This window comes from Prinia subflava, chromosome W (assembly GCF_021018805.1).
Source record: "Prinia subflava isolate CZ2003 ecotype Zambia chromosome W, Cam_Psub_1.2, whole genome shotgun sequence".
Taxonomy (NCBI): Eukaryota; Metazoa; Chordata; class Aves; order Passeriformes; family Cisticolidae; genus Prinia; species Prinia subflava.
This window is the reverse complement of record NC_086282.1, coordinates 1925674-1940343: the sequence shown is the minus strand read 5'-3', so window position 1 is coordinate 1940343 and position 14670 is coordinate 1925674. Positions and strand designations below refer to the sequence as shown.

General features: G+C 41.5%; 1 pseudogene; it reads right to left on the bottom strand.

The window, feature by feature from the left end:
- Positions 1-14670, bottom strand: part of LOC134563404 (glutamyl-tRNA(Gln) amidotransferase subunit B, mitochondrial-like) — an 83598-nt pseudogene that overhangs the window by 18047 nt on the left and 50881 nt on the right.

Sequence of the window (14670 nt, the reverse complement as noted above, 5' to 3'; positions counted from 1 at the left end):
TCATGTCCATCCTTCTGGTCACGTTGATCCTGATTGCCGACCTCCTGTCTCAACACCAGGCCTGGATCGTCCCGCAGCCTAAGGCCAATGTGTGGACCACCTTGGCAAAGTCCCTCGGCCAAGACAACATATGCTTTAGCCAAGCCTCAGCCACTGATCCTCTGTCAACCTGTCTCATGGGGATCCCTTTCCAACATTTAGAACTCCCTGAAGCCATGCTGCAAAACTCTATCAGGATAAGTAAATCGCAGGTTCCCGATGGTTCGCATTCAATAGTAGTTATGGATCAGAGAACCGTTCCCGATGTAAATCCGTTTGTCGGATGGCGCAGTTTTTCTGCCAAATTGGAAAACCTTCGAGAAGGACCTTTGGAGATAGAACTCCTTGGTTCTTCAAAAGCGCCCTTTTGTGTTCAGTTTACACTTATTCCCCCTCAACAACAATTGAAAGCCTTTACTAATGTTCTCCAACCAAACAAAGCATATAATGCCAATCCGTGGTGTGAGCGGATTGCCCACGTGCGAATGGCTTCCACCTTGCATTATAGGCCCTTGGCGCTTCCTAAGGGAAGTTTTTTAATTTTTGGGGACCGAGCATGGGCAGGCATCCCCTCTCGCCTCATAGGAGGTCCGTGCACCCTCTGTAGGTTGGGCCTTTTCACCCCCAACAGAACCCAAATCATAGATTGGAAAAGAAAAAATAGCACACACAATTTGGCAATCCAAAAAAGAGATCTGAAAGAATTAGATCCTGACTGTGACTCAGAAATTATTCATTGGAGTAAACCTAAAGGAGTCGCAGTCACTGTGTTTTTGCCCTGGGTCTCTATCGCTAAGGTGATGGGTGAATTGGCTCACGTTGAATGTTGGGTGGCGAAACAGGCAAATCTGACTTCCAATGCCCTGGCTGACCTCCTAAAAGATGAGGAGATTATGAGACAGGCCACTTTACAGAACAGAGCAGCCATAGATTACCTTTTGCTCCGGCATGGTCACACATGTGAGGAGTTTGAGGGGCTATGCTGCTTCAATCTAACATCAAAGGCTGAGGACGTGCGCAAAACCATCACAAAGATGCGGGATATGGTCAGCGAAATTAAAAAGGAGATGGCTGATTGGTTCAACAGATTTCTACAGAGCTGGGAACTTTCAGGCTGGGTCGGGTAGGTTATAAAGACTTGTCTGTTGATTTTGTTCTTTATAATTGTTGCAATAATTACCTTAAGTTTAGTCATATGCATGCTAAATAAGATAATTTCAAGTGCTACATCTACCCCCGATCCATCAGTAAACAAAGTCAGCATTCCCGAAGAGTTGGAAGAGTTTGAGATGGTCGACCTCCAAGACATGGAAGAACGGGAATGTCCGCCATGTGAACAGTGGCTGACGACTCAGACTGGGTTTGATGAGTTATACCCAGAATCAGAGTACCTGCCACCTCCTCACCAGTTCTCGTCATTTTAATAAAAAGCGGGAGATGTGGCAGTGTGGATTTAAGTTTACATAAAGTTTATAGAATTCTGTTTGTAGAATGGTTCGCTCTCTGTACCCCATTGTTCTTCCCAGTTGGTATGCTCCTGAAATCTCCCTAGTTATGTAACCGTCAGTTATCTGTCAGTTCTATGTGAATCCCCTCCCCAAGTTTACCAATTGGTTTCTGTAATGTCACTCCATGTTCTTACCACCTCTTTGGTTGAAGCCCAATGGCTGTAACCTCCTTACCATGCCCCACGTCACTGCTGTATAAAGCATCATGTCTCAAGAGCCTAGGGGGTGCAGTCTGAGGATTCGGCAGGTGGTAAGGAGGTCCCCTGTGACCCCCAAATAAACCTTCTGTTAGTTTACTCAACTGGCTCCTCCCTTCGTTTCTCTCTGTCGTTGTCAGCGCTTCTCCACCGCCTCACACAGCCTCTCGGAGACAAGAACTCACAGGGATCAGCAGGCTTGAGTGACTCGCCTGGCTGTACTTTTTAGCTTGCCGTGGAGCCTGAGCTAGCCTGGGCAGGCAGAGAGATTGAGTTCTCTAAAGGCACTGCGACAGAAATCTGATATTGTTTTTAGAAGAACAGATACTGTACAGTCTGTTGAATGCTGTGCTGTTTGTCATCAAGGCATTGATGGACCTTTAAATGCAGCACAGAACTCATTAGGTTTACTGAAGGCTGAAGAGGTATGAAGTGGCAGCTCCTACCTTCTAAAGGAGAAATCCAAATCCAGTATGCCACTGGACTCCTGTAGTATGTGCCGTAAACACACAGAAGGACAAGCCAGCTCTCAGAAGTCAGGAGGTAACAGCTTATAGATAGCCAAGGAGCTATTCTAAGTATACAGTCATCACAGCAAAAACATTTCTCAAGCACATACTGACTGCACCCAGATCTCTGAACAGTTATGAGCAAAAAGAGAGAAGGGCAACCAAAAAACAAAGCCTGAGCTCGCCACTCACATTCCATCCCACCAAAACAGTGTCACTTGTCCTTCTTTTTAAAGGCCATTTACTGCCATAGCAATACAGAATTTTAGACTTTCCTTCTCCAAACTTTCACAATACAAACTTCCAAAAGCTCTGGATACCACATTTTTCATTGATAATGATGACTTTTGATGGCTTTTGAGAAGCCTGCAAACTACTGATCTCTGTTCTGTGAAATAGAACAAAATGTACTTAGATTAATGTCTGTGCTGTAAAACTGGTGTGACAAAAATCAGACCCATCCCCTTCACCTTGAGACCATGACCAAAGAAACCAAGTTATCAGTCTGGGAAACTACTGAGATCTTTTGTGAACCAAGGTAAACCTTCTAACTCCCACTAGTTATCTATTAAATATACATAGACATCCTTCTCTTCTTCTCCAGCATTCTAATCTAACTAGCAGTTAGTCTCTAATCAAATTATGCAAAACTAAGGCTAAACAGACTAGAGGAACAAATTCAACTTAAGAAAAAAACAGTAAAGAAATGACATGATTACCAAAGCACAGTAAACTTGATTAAAAACTCTGTATGTTAAGCAGAATTCCTAGAATGATGTATTGCCAAGTACTGTACTCTTTCTAATTCACCACAGGATTCATAAGCACAAACACTCCTTATTTAAATAGTGGGTTCCTTTACACAGCAACAATTGTCCAGTCTAGGTAGGAAATAGTGAGCATGTCTGAATGCTGGTTTCTTTACAAATGTTGCAGAAGTTTTTACAAACATTCCAGGCAGAGTAGGTCTAGCTACAGCATTATGCACAGGCAAATAATCTCTGGAGATGCCAAGTCTGAATGCAGATACACAGCTCAGACACAGCACATCCAGCACTTCCATCATGTATAGGCTACAGAATGTATCCCTAGCAGTGGGCACATCCAGATTTCTGGATACTTACAGCCTGGCTGGAGTTACAGTTCTGATCCTGCTGCCAGGCCTTTGAAAAATCAAGGACAAACATATGCAGCCTTTGCATTTTAATCAGATGATTTCCAGGCAGCAAGTGCAGAAAAGCCCAGGAAAACTCAGGGAGACAGATTTACATATGCTACCAAGTCTCTGAACCCCATACTCACTACTTGTGCACACATAACCAGATACATTCCCCAAAATTCCCTTGCTTTTCATTTTGGGTTTTTTTAAGTGACTGTCATTTTCTGTAGCCAAAGAGAAGGAAAACCTAGTAATGCTAGACTGAAATAAGTAAGGCAGTGTCAAAACATTAGAATGACTGACAGAAATGAAACATTTTTCTTATTTTCTTGTTATATTAAAAGAAATGTAGACATAACTTGATTAGCTTCAATTTCTAGATACTGCACTACTTGACTTTAATTTGGTTTACATTTTGGTAAACTTTCTTCCTGCCAAATTCACTCCAACTACCAGTACACTCACAGACCTGTCCCTTGTGGCAAATGTGAGCTGAAAACTACTGCACTCTCCAATGTGCTGGATTCACAGGAATGCTGACTGCCTGTTCTCTCTTCATTCTGAATACTCTAAACTTCATTGAAAGAAAACCAGAAATCTGGAATAGTAGCACCATGTTTGTGATCCAGGCCACTCTGTGCTTCCATTACACACCAAATATGCTGTAATTTATTCATGCAAGTCTCACTGGCACGAAACTTGACATACCAATATTTCAATCAGATGCAAATTTCTTTCTTAAACATGGTTTAAAATGATAATTTCATGGCACTGAGATGTAAAAAACCCTAGTGGTGTAGTGATTTCAAGTACCTTTTAAACAAGTTTAAAACAATACTTTATTTTACAGAATACCATGGGTACAATCTTTAGGGACATTGGGACTGTAATGCAAACTTATTCTTTTAAAGACCAATAATGTTTCCCAAAGAACTAAAGAAGAAAACTACTTCAGTGTTCACAAATAAAATGTAATTTGATGCTTTGTTATTCCCATTTTCACCATCACAGTTCCTACAATAACCAACTGTGAGGTAACAACTGCTGCAAAAATGTACAAGACCGTCTGGGGAAAAACCCCAGAACATCCAGTAGACAAGCAGACCAGTCAAAGAAAGTTCAAACTTTTTCCTGAAGCTTCTTGTAAAATGATTTGAATTCTAAAAATAAGCATAAGTTCACCCTAACCCCTGCATGCTGGTGCATGTATATTTGATTGTAACTTCAGCATAAAATCTTCCTCTATCGAGTTGGTGCAGAACACACTTTGCATTTTAGAGCCATTCCTCTACAACTGCCATTTATTTAATGAGCACTCCTGGGCACTCTGACCTGAAGGAATGCTCATTAGATGTGTGCATCCGGCCCTATCAGCAATCCCATGCAGCCTCTGATGCAAGCTGAACGCAGCGACAGACACGGCGCTTCCCAATGAATTAAGGTTAACAGGTGTCCCAGTGCACAGGCAAGCAGCTCTGGTGGGGAGTGTGCAGGCTGACATTCTAATGCACAATAAAAAGAGACCTGTAACGAAGAACTTGTTTGCTTCATGCATTCAAATGGATGCATTAGCTTATTACAAGCTTGTTGAGGGTTAGATTTGCTTCTTTTTCACTTAGAGAATTTTCCCATAAGTTGCTAGCAAACTTAAGGACAGTGCTTAACCAAAACAAAGAAAGTGGTTGAAGGAGATGGCAGCACAAGGGTACACCTATTGTTTTGGGTCTCTGGGAGCTTCCCTCAGAGAGGGGAGATAACGCGAGCTTTGGGAAAGGTAAAAGACAGAGCTGGGGGGGGGCAGTTGGTCTCTTTTGCTCTCGGCATTGGGGAGGACAGTCAGGCTGCCACTTGCTGCAGGAAGAGTTCATGGTCATCACTCCGTGTCATCCTGGGAAATCTACCTTCATCTGCTCGTGCACCCAGGAACCCTGAGCTCGCCTTCTCTGGCCCTGCCCCCACCGCCACTGCTTCTTCAGAGCGTTGAGGCTTTCCTGCTACTCTGTAGCCCTGCACTGCCCTGCCCTGCTGGGACATCCCTGCCGCTCCAGCTACCAGCGCAGCTGATCTCATCCACCAGCCTGGGACTTTCCACCCTTCCAGCTTGGCCTCTCGGAGTCCCGCAGGGGCACCGAGATCAAACTGCCCCAGGCTTTTGTGAAAGAAAGCCCTCGAGGTTCCTGGTTCTGTTTATTACTAATGCTGTAGTTGTGGTTTGTTTGTTTTTTTTGTCATATATGCTAGTAAAGAACTGTTATTCCTATCCCCATACCTCTGTCTGAAAGCCCCTTTAATTTTCTAAATTAGAATAATTTGGAGGGAGGGGATTTGAATTCTCCATTTCTAGGGAGGTCCTGCTCCCTTCCTAGCAGATACCTGTCTTTCAAACCAAGACAAAGCTGAATCCCAAATTTCAGCTTGGAGCTCGTTAGTTGTGTTACACATCGTAAAAAGGAACAAAGGAAAAAGGGAAAAGCAAAGGCAATAAAGGATTTCAGAGAACAGCTGAAAGGAAGAGCAGTTAATGAGGCAAATATATAGGGCTAGTTGGCAGAGATGACAGAAGCCACCCATATCAGCAACTTAATATGCACAAAAGGTGGGCTGATGCCAAGTGAGAGGAGTGACTGTCCTGGGTGTGGCTGCCATGGAGTTTATGTCCTAAAGAGGGTGCAGTGGTTTGGATTTGTGACCACAGCAATGCTGACAACACACAGGTGTTTTGGCTACTGCTGAGGAGCACTTTCTTTCTCTACTCTGTCCCCCACAGCAAATAGGCCAAGGATAAGCACAAAGAGAGGTGGGGGACACAGTCTAACAGCCAACCCAAACTGGTACTATTTCATGCCCTGCTCAACAAGGAAAACTGAGGGAAGGGCATTTTGGGGGATGTAGTCAGTGTCATTGGCTGCAGACTGGCAGCACATCAGTCTACTTGTGGGAGTGATGAGTGATTGTATTTGCATCATTTTTAGGTTTTCCCCTATGAAGGAGTAACTCCGTGACGGTAGAGTCGGCGACAAAGTATCTCTATAAGCAAAGTAGCAGGGGTAGCACGTGGTTTATTGTGAGGGCCTTGCTTGTAGCTGCTAGGCACAGCTAAAGCAGGCCAGGAGAGCAGGAACAGTGAACAGAGAGCGAGGTTCTGAATACCGTACATTAAATATCTTTCTAAGTTGAATAGTCTGTGTTGGACCAACCAATCTAATACAAGATAACAACATTTACTTACACCCAATAGAATTGTCCCATCACCTAAGGCAAGCAGAAGGGGATTGTTTAATCAAGGGAGCTGGCCCTCAGCTTAGCAGGAGTATATTGTTTAATCAAGGGAGCTGGCCCTCAGCTCAGCATATCATTGTTCACAAGCTGATGGCTCTGTACCCTACACCCTAAATTTCAAAGCATGCTTTCATTTCTATCTCGCTTGTTGAACTCAGACTCCCAGAATCTAAACCACCATATTTGCAAGGTCTTTCTACTTCATCTTTCCCAACACCCCTAATCTGTTCCTTCACTTAAGTGTTTGTCTCAAACTACGAGCCTTACTTTTGCTTTTCCTAATCTCCCTGTACTACTGGCTTGGAAGATGAGCAAGCAGCTGTAGTACTTAGCAGCTGGCAGGACCAACGCACTACAGAGAAAAAGTAGAAAAATTCAGAAAAAAAGGATGCAGGACCTATCTACCCTTTCTACTCTTACGTTTATTTTAATATTTTAGAAATATGTGAAAAAATGCATGCATGGACAGGAATACTGGCCGCAAAATCATGTTTTGCAGCTTATGCAGTGAAATAGAAAGCTAAGAACTGCTGACAGCTCTCAATACTATGACTGCAGTCTTGACTTTGATAAGAATTATGACGCATCTGCCCACCAAACAGTCTGCAACTCACTAAAATGGCACAGCAGCACAAAAGCAGTTTTCCTAACAGCTTCCTTCAGAACACAGAATAATTTTCTTCCTGTAGAATCAGCCTATGTACAAGTGTATTAAATTACAGACATACAAAGAAGGGATATGAGGTAGTTATGTGCACTGCTCTCCATTTATAGTCAAAGGAAAGGATCTCCTCCAGAGGACAAATTAAAGTACTTACAGTTCTGCTCTGAATCTCACTCTGAAAAAGTCCTTTTCCTTCTCTCTCCACTAATGACAGTGCTTACCAAAGCAGGAAATTCTCCTAGCTTAGCTGGGTATGTGAAATGTCTAATCTAGCATGAGTGTACTAACTCCCTCCCCAAAGTTATCACTGGCAAAGAGAGATGACAGTTTGCATTTAAAAAGCTCATAGTCCTCTAGAATAATTTTGAGAGTTATGAGATTTTGGTGTCACTTCCTTATTTATAACTGTATTTGTCACATCGTTTCCCTTCTCATCCCCTCTTCTGAACCTATCCCTAGTAAACTGCACTATGAGGTCACAGTTGATACTGTACAAGCATTTAGAATATTTCTCTAAGAATAAATCTGGGGGGAAGGAGGGAGAGTGTTTCCAATAATGTGGAAGGTAGGTCAAGGAGCACATGAAGCTGAAAGATTTAGACTTTGGATTTTGATTCATGTTCATTAAATATGGTCTGTGTGCCCAGGCTTGCAGCAGGCCCAGAGCTGAAGAGCAGACAGTTGCAGACAAGGGTCTGTATCCAGAAGCTGTACATTTATTGCAGTCAGTCAGGGGTGCATCAATGTCTAGACAGACAAGATCAATATTAAGTACCAGTTATTCAACTGCACTTTGTGTGAGAAACATTTCTTGGCACACTGTGTCTGGTTCATTTTTTCCACCATTCCATGGTATGAAGTATGCATTGGACACACTTCCAAGTTAGAATATTCATAAGGACTGACAGCTGGTTAATATGACATTTGTAAATCTTTTCAAGAACCGTCCAACTTTGAAGTTTCTAGGCTTATTTTAGCACTTGATCAATAGATCTACCAATAAGGTGAAGCTGTGTTCAGGAAGAAACCCATACTGTTCAACAAGCTTTTCTCTCTTCACACTGGGGAGGTCAGGAAGTCTATCATGAATCCAATCAATATTTATCACTTGCTGATGGCTCATATTAGCTGGCAAAGATTTTGCATCATACAGAATCAATGGGGGAAGGTTTGGCTCTGGCATGAACCTAGTAAAAATGAAGAAAAACTCCTTTATAATTATTTTCACTCAGAAGCTGAACAACAAGGAATAAAATTTATACCACAAGTTTATACTTCCCTGAAAGTTGTATCACCCTTTCAACTAAACAAAATATTAAAAATTAATGACTTGGTATATCACTGGTAAGTAGAAAGATATCAGGCCCCAAACTGTTGCAAAGCCTCTATTTTTCAGGAATTTTCCACCAATTGTTAAAGAGCTCATAATACAAAAGGGGTAATTCAAACACTTCTGCACCAAAAATAATAATAAAAAGTCCCAATAGCACCAGTGAAAGATACGGAAACAGCCCACTCATTTTGGCATCAAGCATAAATTACAGACCTAGAGAAAAATGGGAGTGGGCCGGCAGGGAAAAACTTGGATTGACAGCCAACTGCCAGGAGTGATCTGGGCAGGTTGTAACCTTTTCCAACCAAACTTCAAAAATCTTGATGAAATCTCATGCTGTGCTAAAAGCAAAGTTACTGTGCTCAGCAGGGTGCTATCACAGAACAAAAGGCTCCCTTAAAGAGAAGGCCAATTCAAATGACTCAAATAACTGCAATTGAAGCAGAAACTTCACTCTTACATGATCAAATGAGAGGTTCAAAACCACTAGAATAAAGGGCATTGGGCTATAATGATTTCTATTTAAAATCTGCCTAAACACAGATTTTAAGAATAATGTATAATGTACAGCACTAAGACACAAAAACCCCTAAAAAACATAGTTTACAGTTCAATACTGTTCATAATCTTAGTACTAGTAATAATCTTTATGGTCTTTTTTAGAAATATCTTAGACTCATCAGCTTTGTCTAGGTTTTAACGAATCTTCTTTTGCATTTTTTAAAATTAGTCTTTTTAAATAAGCCTCATGCCTGCCTCTACCATAACAAAGAATTCACAAAATGATCACTGCTGCATTTCTACAAAAACATAATCTAAAAGGCAGATTTAAATTCAAAGTTTGTGGGATGTTTTCAAAATTGTTGCTCTGCTGTAGCTAGATCAGTGGTAGAATATAAGATGTAACAGGAACACAGAACTGACAAAGCTAAGGGGTTCTGGAAGTTCTCCTGCAGAACTGCAAGTCTCCTGCTGGAAAGTGAACTCTGGGAGTAATAGGAAGCTCTCTCTGGGATGCAAAGCTAGGGAACTACTGGGAGGATTGGCACTACGATGGCCCTGAGCAGCTGTGCTGCTGCCTTGCAGTGTTGCCTCAGAACTCATTTCCAGCAGCACTGCTTTCCAACAGGACCCATGCGTTGTCCCCTCGGCCCTACAGTTAAATCCTTCCTGGGTGACTTTATGGTTCAGTGATTGTCATCTCACACTTATGGAAGGCAAAGTACCTAGCAAGGTAGCACCTTCATTAGGTCTACAAAGAACTTCAAGGTAGAAATTTGCCTTAAAATGCTGACACCTTTCAATAGAAGCTAGGATTTTCAAACAGTGTTTGTGATCTGTGATCACAGAATCTATGCATGGAGAGGCAGGGCCTGGTAGCTGAAAACTGTTTCCCTCTGTATTTACTTAAAGCAGGTGCAATGCTGAACTCAGAATATTCTGATGTTTTATGTCAGGTATTCTTAAGAATACACTTATACTGGCCATAAAGTAAACCTTCAACTTTCCCACTTTGCGCTGAAGTACTCCCAGCCTAGTCTTTGGGAAAGGTCTAGAGGTTTTACCAGAAATGAGACACGAATCCAGATCTGAACTGCTCAGACTAGCAGGGATTTTGATAGGTCTCTGCCCATTCCAGTGGAAGGTAAACTTCCAACACATACTCACTGTACTAACTTTACATCCTTATTACACTGGCTACACTTCAGAAATTTAGTAAATTCTCAGTTTGTGAAATGCTAAGTCTATTAAAAAAATACCGATAATCCTGTTTGCCTTCTTTGTCTCTCATTGGTACTGTGCACCTAAAATAAAAACAAAACAAGATGTGGTAAGAGATACATCACAGAACTAGTTTTATGGCAAAACCACAACCCAAAACTTCTCCCTCATGAAAATTAGGAGAGCCTCTTAAAACCACTTCAAAGAATAAGTGCATGTAAGAGGGCAGTCATTCTCATAGACACTGCTTGGTACAGCACACAATCTGTTGTGAAAAAGCCTCAGCCTTAAATTACTCCCTATGAGGAGACTGTACTTGTGAACATTAGCTTTAGAAGACACAAGTTGAGCAACATTATATTACAACTCCTGATCATGTCACTAGGTATATGTGGGCACTCAAAAGCAGCTATTCCTGTGTTCCTCCAAAATAAAAACTCACCCAAGCTTGGAATCAAAGGCTCTTGTTTCATTCAAAATTGTCCCTCCATTTTCAAGTTCTTCAATTTGTGTCTGTATTTCATAATCTGACATTAACAAAAGAAAAAAGAGCAAGCTTGTTAGACTACACTATTAGCTTTAGTGCACTCCACTATTTAATTTTTCACTGCTACGCCATAATGGAAGACTTTGTTGTTTTAACCTTAATAAAATCAACAGCAGTAGTTATAGGCAGAATTATCAGTCACTGTCTCTCCAGCACGGCTTCTTTCTTTGTGTGTTTTCCTCATCTGGTTTCATTTCCTTTAAATGGAAACCATTTTCTCCCAGGCACTGCAGTCAAGTCATACATTCCTGGTGACCTTGCAGTCACCTAATTCAGCTTTCTTTTGGAGATGTAACAATCAGCATTTTATTCCTCATACCCAAGCTGCATGAGAACTTCACACACATCGCACACCATACTCAGGGGAAAGCAATCATCTCCACTGGAGGACACAAAACCACTGCTACCATATTTTAGTACATGCTAGACACTGCACCAACTGCTTCGTTCTTCTAGTAGGCAGAGGTTTTACTGCAAAAACCCTGCAGACTAACATGCCTGCTCCTCCCAGTCTCCCATCCTAAGCTTTATTCTGTCAGGGAGCAGCAAGAGTGGGGCTACTCCATAAAGAGGGATAAGCCAGGAGTGGGGGGTGACCAGAGCCCAGGCCATGCTCTCATGGTCTGATGCAGTCCCACAGCACTCTGAACAGCGTGAGCAGGAGTAGGTGCTACTAACAGAGTCCTCTGACAGTGCCAGTTGAGGTGAGGGGATGAGCTGAATCCAGGATCCATTCAGAGAGCTCAGGGAGAAGCAGAAGGAGCTAAGTCCTGAGATAGGACTGGGAACGAGACTACAGAACAGGTCCAAGGTCTGTCAGGAGACAGGACTGAAAACTGCCACTCCTGTGACACAGACACTCAGGCAAGGTCTGAAGGTCCCAGCATGAGCCTAAATGGAACTCCTGTACCCACAGGCAAGGCACATGGAGGAGACACCCAGGTGAAGCTCACCAGGGCATTTAAGGCCAATTACTGCATTCAAGAGCCTGACACATTTCATCTCAGACCACATAAAATACCTAAAATGCTCTTATAATGAAGCAACCACTATTTACCTATTGCTTTTGCCAGAAATCGTATGTGATTGATATTCTTCAATTCAGTCCTCACTCAATAAGGCTCTCCAGGATGATTGGCATCCACTCTCAGCTGATCCTCTGTAACAGGAAATTTTATTAACAGAACGGCCTGCCCTGTACACTAGAGTTAAGAACCTTGGCATGCATTAATAAACTGCATGTTATGTGCAGCGCCTTAATAACAGACTTCTCTATGTTCAGAAAGGAGTAACAACCACTTCATCATAGCTTTCTGTTTGTGATTCCATCTCAAGGCACTGCCTTGAATCATTCAAAATAGTTTTAAATTATTGCTCATAATTCATCTCAGAAACTGCATGGTGCAGTGCAGCACAGATCCTCTAATCCATACAGTGATAAGAGCTTCTGATTCACAGCTCTTAAATAAATGGCAGAATTAGACAAGCAAAGTGGTGGATTGTGAGCTTCCATTCCTCTCAAAGCAGCACAAAAATACCTTTTGGAATTACAATTTGATGGATATATACTACCCTAGCATGGAACACAAGAACTTAAGGTTATGTTGAACAGATTTACTAAGGTGTTCTTGGAAATTTACAGCTCAAGGACAAAATGTGAGAAGCAGTGGATTTTTTTGTAGTTCTCTTCCTCTCCTTCAGGAAATTGCAATCTTACCCCCCGAAATGTCCCTGGCTGCCAAAAACTGTACAAAGTTTTATATAAAAGCATTATGTACTCTCAGTCCAAAATGGACCAATGTCCTTAAAAATTTTTAATGACTCAACCACAAGGAAATCATAATTGTATCTTTCTAAGTATTGTCCCTCTAAAGACATCTCTTCTCAGAAGAAAAGGCTTGCCACAGTTATAAGCTGCTGGGAATACACAAACAGGAGAGGTTGTATTACATCCTGGAATGTTAAGAAACATTATTTTCTCCATATTACACAGTGAACATCTGTAGCCTTTCCCTGTGTTTTATTAATTTTTTTTTATTTTAAATACAGATAAAAATGCCAACTGTTTTGATACATTATATTACAGAACTATAAATGAGAGTGCAAAATGACTCAGAGTTAAAACTGTGATGACACTATGGCTTCAGAACCCATTCCAGTCAATAGATTTAAATTGACTGGCGAGGCTTTGGTACAATTCGTAAAAGCAGGTCGGATGACAGCACACTCATTTCCTCTGTCTTCATAGAGCCTTACCAGACATACAAATGAGACAAAGATGCTGGAATGACCCAATATCTCTTTCAAGGGAAGTGTTTTGCATGTGCTCCCTCTTTGGGGTGAAACTTGTACTTGTTCCAAATGAGGAATAGTCTTGTCCTGCCCTTGCTTCGAGACATGACCTGTTTCTACTTGGATGTAGGTGTCAGTGTGACCAGACAATGAATTTAATCAGGCATAAGCAAAAGACCCAGGCTGCAAAAGTTCAAAAAAGAAAAAAAAAAAGAAAAAAGGGCCTTTTTTTCTTTAAGCCCAGCTTACTTTTCTTTCACTTTACAATGAAAGCATCTTTTCATCTGTTTGTTGTTAATGAAATAACATCTGATAGAACTGGGCACGTCTTCACTGTACATGCAAAAGCCCCTAAAACCTCTACTTAGAAAGAAAAAAAAATCCAAATACTTTTATAGCTAACTATCCTGGAAGAAAAATATTTCCAATACTGTGATTCTCATATAAAGTCAGAAATCTCCCTGTGATAAAAGATATAACACTTCAATTCCAATGGCAATCTTAGGGCCAATTCAGTAGTGAAAAATGATTGTGTATATGTATGCCCATGAAGTCCCTCGAAGAAGCATCCAAACTGGCTGCTTAATACTGACAACTGTGCCTTATTTGACATGTGGGACACTTGTGTGAGAAAAGATTCAGAGAAATACATAATGACTAGCTATTGTTATTTCCCGCTATATTAAATTAAAGTTGCATAAGTAGTCAACATTTATTTGATCCCATTTATTGTGTGATGCATGGACCACTCTGACTTAGTTTTCCAGGAGACATCCACTTGTATAATGGACTGAATTTGTTGCCAGATAGTGAGGCCAACTGTCACAGGCAAAAATATAGCTTACACTGTGAACATTAATAAGCAGCTGCTAACTGTGGATATGTGTAGAGGGGATGAATGCCTGAAATCACTTTTAAATTCTTAAGCAGATGTCTGCTATATGCTACCTGTAACCATGGGCTGGTTGTAAATTTTGGTAACTTTAAGACTGAGGAAAAACGGCATGATCTGAATCTTACAATTAATGAGAGAGAATCACCAGTTAGGAGGCTGAATGCAGGCTATGCTTCTGCACATCACCTATTGTGAAAATTGGGGCCTTAAAATTACAGAAAGAGCTGGTGCCAGAAGCAACGTTTCCTGCAAGAGGAAGTTATCTCAGAAAGATAGGTAATCTTGGCTAAAATTAACTCCAGCACCCATTTCTGTACATGCTGTTGTTTACTCCATCTCATCCATGACACCAGCACAAGTTTACTGCCTACATCAATTTATGATTAGCTGAGACCTGACACCTAGAAGACAATCCATGCTCCCACTACTTTGTCTCTTTGTCTCTTCCATACTCTACAATTAATCCTTGCTACAGATCTGTGCTGCAGTGCTGTGGCAAGCAAGATGGAGAGAGACGGGGAGAAGC